The sequence below is a fragment of the Tachypleus tridentatus genome, chromosome 6 (genome assembly GCF_004210375.1).
Source record: "Tachypleus tridentatus isolate NWPU-2018 chromosome 6, ASM421037v1, whole genome shotgun sequence".
Classification (NCBI taxonomy): domain Eukaryota; kingdom Metazoa; phylum Arthropoda; class Merostomata; order Xiphosura; family Limulidae; genus Tachypleus; species Tachypleus tridentatus.
In genome coordinates, this window is record NC_134830.1 from 157,131,505 (window position 1) to 157,138,448 (window position 6,944).

The following is a 6,944-nucleotide window of genomic DNA, read 5'->3' on the forward strand; positions in this document are numbered from 1 at the left end:
TGGAGGAACAATATAGTAGTAAAGAAGATGTAGGGGCAATATAGTAGTAAAGAAGATGTAGGGACAATATAGTAGTAAAGAAGATGTAGGGACAAAATAGTAGTAAAGAAGATGTAGGGACAAAATAGTAGTAAAGAAGATGGAGGAACAATATAGTAGTAAAGAAGATGTAGGGACAATATAGTAGTAAAGAAGATGGAGGGACAATATAGTAGTAAAGAAGATGTAGGAACAATATAGTAGTAAAGAAAATGGAGGGGCAATATAGTAGTAAAGAAGATGTAGGGACAAAATAGTAGTAAAGAAGATGTAGGGACAATATAGTAGTAAAGAAGATGGAGGAACAATATAGTAGTAAAGAAGATGTAGGGACAAAATAGTAGTAAAGAAGATGTAGGAACAATATAGTAGTAAAGAAGATGTAGGGGCAATATAGTAGTAAAGAAGATGGAGGGACAAAATAGTAGTAGTAAAAGAAGATGTAGAACAATATAGTAGTAAAGAAGATGGAGGAACAATATAGTAGTAAAAGAAGATGTAGGGACAATATAGTAGTAAAAGAAGATGGAGGGACAAAATAGTAGTAAAAAAAGAAGATGTAGGGACAATATAGTAGTAAAGAAGATGTAGGGACAAAATAGTAGTAAAGAAGAGAGGGAGACAAAATAGTAGTAAAGAAAGATGTAGGGACAAAATAGTAGTAAAGAAGATGTAGGGGCAATATAGTAGTAAAGAAGATGTAGGGACAATATAGTAGTAAAGAAGATGTAGATGTAGGGACAAAATAGTAGTAAAAAAGAAGATGTAGGGACAATATAGTAGTAAAGAAGATGTAGGGACAAAATAGTAGTAAAGAAGATGTAGGGACAATATAGTAGTAAAGAAGATGGAGGGACAATATAGTAGTAAAGAAGATGGAGGAACAATATAGTAGTAAAGAAGATGTAGAGGCAATATAGTAGTAAAGAAGATGTAGGGACAATATAGTAGTAAAGAAGATGTAGGGACAAAATAGTAGTAAAGAAGATGGAGGAACAATATAGTAGTAAAGAAGATGTAGGGGCAATATAGTAGTAAAGAAGATGGAGGGACAAAATAGTAGTAAAGAAGATGTAGGGACAATATAGTAGTAAAGAAGATGTAGGGACAAAATAGTAGTAAAGAAGATGTAGGGACAAAATAGTAGTAAAGAAGATAAAGGGGCAATATAGTAATAAAGAAGATGTAGGGAAAATATAGTAGTAAAAAAAGAAGATGTAGAGGACAATATAGTAGTAAAGAAGATGTAGGGACAAAATAGTAGTAAAAGAAGATGTAGGGACAAAATAGTAGTAAAAGAAGATGTAGGGACAATATAGTAGTAAAAGAAGATGGAGGAACAATATAGTAGTAAAAGAAAATGTAGTAGAGCAATATAGTAGTAAAAGAAGATGTAGGGACAATATAGTAGTAGCAAAAATGAAGATGTAGGGACAAAATAGTAGTAAAAAAGAAGATGTAGGGACAAAATAGTAGTAAAAAGAAGATGTAGGGACAAAATAGTAGTAAAAAGAAGATAAGATGGAGGAACATAGTAGTAGTAAAGAAGATGTAGGGGCAATATAGTAGTAAAGAAGATGGAGGGACAATGTAGTAGTAAAGAAGATATAGGGGCAATATAGTAGTAAAGAAGATAGAGGAACAATATAGTAGTAAAGGAAATGGAGGGACAATATAGTAGTAAAGAAGATGGAGGAACAATATAGTAGTAAAGAAGATGTAGGGGCAATATAGTAGTAAAGAAGATGTAGGGACAATATAGTAGTAAAGAAGATGTAGGGACAAAATAGTAGTAAAGAAGATGGAGGAACAATATAGTAGTAAAGAAGATTGTAGGGGCAATATAGTAGTAAAGAAGATGGAGGGACAAAATAGTAGTAAAGAAGATGTAGGGACAAAATAGTAGTAAAGAAGATGTAGAGGCAATATAGTGGTAAAGAAGATGTAGGGACAATATAGTAGTAAAGAAGATGTAGGGACAAAATAGTAGTAAAAGAAGATGGAGGAACAATATAGTAGTAAAAGAAGATGTAGGGACAATATAGTAGTAAAAGAAGATGTAGGGACAATATAGTAGTAAAGAACACGTAGGGACAAAATAGTAGTAAAGAAGATGGAGGAACAATATAGTAGTAAAGAAGATGTAGGGGCAATATAGTAGTAAAGAAGATGTAGGGACAATATAGTAGTAAAGAATATGTAGGGACAATATAGTAGTAAAGAAGATGTAGGGGCAATATAGTAATAAAGAAGATGGAGGAACAATATAGTAGTAAAGAAGATGTAGGGGCAATATAGTAGTAAAGAAGATGGAGGGACAAAATAGTAGTAAAAGAAGATGTAGGGACAATATAGTAGTAAAGAAGATGGAGGAACAATATAGTAGTAAAGAAGATGTAGGGACAATATAGTAGTAAAGAAGATGGAGGAACAATATAGTAGTAAAGAAGATGTAGGGACAATATAGTAGTAAAGAAGATGGAGGAACAATATAGTAGTAAAGAAGATGTAGGGACAATATAGTAGTAAAGAATATGTAGGGGCAATATAGTAGTAAAGAAGATGTAGGGGCAATATAGTAATAAAGAAGATGGAGGAACAATATAGTAGTAAAGAAGATGTAGGGGCAATATAGTAGTAAAGAAGATGGAGGGACAAAATAGTAGTAAAGAAGATGTAGGGACAATATAGTAGTAAAGAAGATGGAGGAACAATATAGTAGTAAAGAAGATGTAGGGGCAATATAGTAGTAAAGAAGATGGAGGAACAATATAGTAGTAAAGAAGATGTAGGGACAATATAGTAGTAAAGAAGATGTAGGGACAAAATAGTAGTAAAGAAGATGTAGGGACAATATAGTAGTAAAGAAGATGGAGGAACAATATAGTAGTAAAGAAGATGTAGGGACAAAATAGTAGTAAAGAAGATGTAGGAACAATATAGTAGTAAAGAAGATGTAGGGGCAATATAGTAGTAAAAAAGATGGAGGAACAATATAGTAGTAAAGAAGATGTAGGGACAATATAGTAGTAAAGAAGATGTAGGGACAAAATAGTAGTAAAGAAGATGTAGGGACAAAATAGTAGTAAAGAAGATGGAGGAACAATATAGTAATAAAGAAGATGTAGGGACAAAATAGTAGTAAAGAAGATAAAAGGACAATATAGTAATAAAGAAGATAAAAGGACAATATAGTAGTAAATAAGGAATCAGATGAACACGGTATGGTAAGAACAGGAAATACTGGTTTAACAGAGAGCTATATCCGACGAGTGATAACTGCAGCTTAGATAGATCGGAACAAGAACATTTGGCTTTACGCGAAATTCAAAAAACAAACAAACAATAACATTTTCAAAGTTGGACAACCATGGCCACTTTTTAATCGCAAAATCAACTGTAAAGTAACAGTTATGAGTTATACGCAATAATAAGTTGGTTGTTGATTAATGACAAAGCAACACAACGAGATACCCGCGCTCTCTCTACCGATCACGGGTATGGAAACCCGATATTTTGCGTCACAAGCCTGCAGATTTATGGTTGAGCCACTAAAGAGCAGTAATAATAGGAGGCATTTGATTATTGCGAGATATTTAGAATTACGAACTAATAAGTAGTTGCAGTTCTGTCTGTTAGGGCTTATTGTAACCCTTTTCTCATTTTGGTAGAAAGTTTCACATTTTTTTTATTTTGTTTGCTCAATTTCGCTCAAAACTACTCGAAGGCCACTTTTGTTAACATTATTTCTAACTTAGAAGTGACAGACTAGAAGGAAGGCACTTAGTCATCATAACCTTCGGCTACTCTTTTTACCAACGAAAAGTGGGATTGGCCGTCACTTCATAACCTCTCCACTGCTGAATGGACGAGCGTGTTTGAAGAAGGGATTCGAAGCCGCGATGGGCAGGTTGGAATTTATTACGCTAACCGCCAGAAGACCATATCAGGCCTTTGTATTTACTGGTAGTTTAGGCTGAATATTGCACGACGTTTTTCGTTAAGATGTAGAAAACTTAATACTTTATAGATTGTGAAATCAGTTTTTGTAAGAAGTCAGTACCTGTAGTTCCCTAGAGAGAACTTCATCACTCATGAAAATTAAGTAACATTCAAAACTTCCTCGTTCCTTTCACAATGATCTCACTATTAAAGCATGGTATGTTGCACGAATACCAACAACATTATTGAAACACTTAAAATTTGTACATAAAACTTTATTACGTAGTTTAACAGATAGGTGGCGTTGTAAACCCCTTGTGTTCTCCATCTTATTTTTAATAATGATATGTTTGTTGTCAAGTAAAAAGCTACTCAATGAGCTGTCTATATTGTGTCTACTACGAGTATCTAAACGTGATTTTTAGCGCTCATGATTTTCAAAATGATCACTGCCTTCGGTCATGGGAACAATCAGTAGATGTACAGGATTATTATAACGTTTGTTGGCCTATTCTACCGTCCATAACTCTAACAGTTATAACCAGCGTGCTGTAATAGTTGTAGGGTAATATAACAAGTTGATGTAAGAGTCGATTCAAGTGTTAAAAATAACTTTTGTCAGGAGTCGCAGGTGGGGCTGTATAAAACTGTTAAACCATGTTAAGACTTGTTCTATCATTACAAATGGTCCTAAAACATGGTGATGACGATAGTATAACAGTAAAATTTTATATGCTGATAAAATCATGAGAATTAATGCGAGTTTATAAAAAAATTTGGAAAGTGTTCGTATTTTTTTAATTTCGCGCAAGGCTACACGAGGACTATCTGCGCTAGCCGTCCCTAATTTAGCAGTGTAAGACTAGAGGGAAGGCAGCTAGTCATCACCACCCACCACCAACTCTTAGGCTTCTCTTTTTACCAACGAATATTGGGATTGACCATCACATTTTAAAGCCCTCACGGCTGAAAGGGCGAGCATGTTTGGTGTGACAAGGATTCGAACCTGCGATCCTCGGATTGCGAGTCGAACGCCTTGACACACTTTGCCATGCCGGGCCAAAAATGTTATTATCCCATGTAATTCCGCTTTATTATATTTTTTTATTTAAAATTATTATATATTACAATATTATATATTATAATATTATATATTACAATATTATACATTACAATATTATACATTATAATATTATACATTACAATATTATATATTACAATAAATGTTTCCTGAATGTTAGGTAACGTTTATAATCAAAAAATCAGTTTCGTTGTTTCCAGCTTTCAGTTAAAAAAAAAAAAAAATCCTCCGATGGGGCAACGGTAATTTTACGGACTTATAACGTTAAAATCCGGGGGTTCGATTCTCATGGATGGACATAGTACACAGCCAGCCTAAGGCTACTTTACTCTAAAACAAACAAAAACAAAGAGATGCGTTTTACATTATCGGTGTATTATTGTTCACTTACGCATATATTTTGGGCAAAAGTGTATTGGAGTCATTAACACGACAGCGCATGCTCCTAGGTGTCACATCAAGTAGAAGGATTGATTTGGCTAACACAAATGACATTTCAAACTTTTGGAGATACCAGTGAGTTTGCACGTGAATGAGCCATGCGTATCGAAAACGTTGCACTTAGTATATTGCGAAACGTCTTGGTCCTTACTATTTAATCTGCAGAATCAGGAAGACATATTTGAGCTCGTTACGATACTACAAATTGAAAAACCTTCAAGCATGGAAGAAAGCACAATAATTTCCTTGTTATGAGGAAGTAAAACCCTCATTTCCATAAAAAATTCCACACAAAGCATGGTAGTGGCCGAACGTGTTGCACAATACAATATCTCGTTCCTCAGCTCTATAAAACCGTTTTCCCCGTGTTTTCATTACTTATGTCAATAGAAGTGGTTGAGGAAAGGCAATGCAAAGTGACTAATTATGGTACCTGTCTAAATATGAATATTTCTACTATTTAGTACCAAAGGAACACAGTTCGCCCAATTTCCTAAACATATCTATTGTGGAATACCATTGAGAGATGAGTTGTTTTGGCAGTAAATTGTAGTCTCTTGAGGTTAACACATCAAGCCTATAATCGGAGTACTTTTTTTAATGGCTTTAACTTGAATACCAATCTCCCGAATTCATTGTCATCAACTCACAGACTTGGTGTTACATAAAGAAGTCAGACTATTTTTGTATGGTTTATAAGTTTCCACAAATTTTCAACTGAGAAGATGCTCATACATTTAAAGACGAACCGATCACACGAGGGTAAACTTCAATTATTTTCTGAGATAAAGAGCTTTTTGACTCAGCTGTTTGTTCAGGAGAAGTGTGTTTATTTATTTGTTGTTAAGGATAAAGCTGACAATGGACTATTTGGACTCTTTCCATCAGGGTTATATAAATCCAATTTTTAGTTTTATAATTCAAACTTATCGCTGATCCGTCAGGGTGCAATTAGACAAAGAGACGGAGGAACACATTTTTGAACAACTGTCAGGACAAGACAGCAAAAGAAAAAAAAAGGCAGAACGGAGAATTATTTAGTAACGTATCACGTAATAAAACTAAGGCCCTTAACACCACAACAAACTTTGAAGTTTGCACTTATAACACTATACTATCAAAAGAAACACGAGAACCTAATATAACATTGTCGTTTTGGTAACAAAAATGTTTTGATCTAGATGTATAAAGACGTTTTTTCGTATTCAACCCCCCTAGCGACCTAGAAGTTAGATAACAACAAACTGCCTTCACATTACATAAAAACTCTCAAAATTTTGACACCAAATGGGCCTCTTACGTCTTGTTGGTTAAGGTGTTCGATTCACAATCTGAGGGTCCAAGGTTTTAATCCCGTAATTGAATATACTCGCCATTTCAGCCGTGGGGGCTTTATAATGAAACAATCAATCCCCTATTTCTTGGTAAAGAATACCCCACC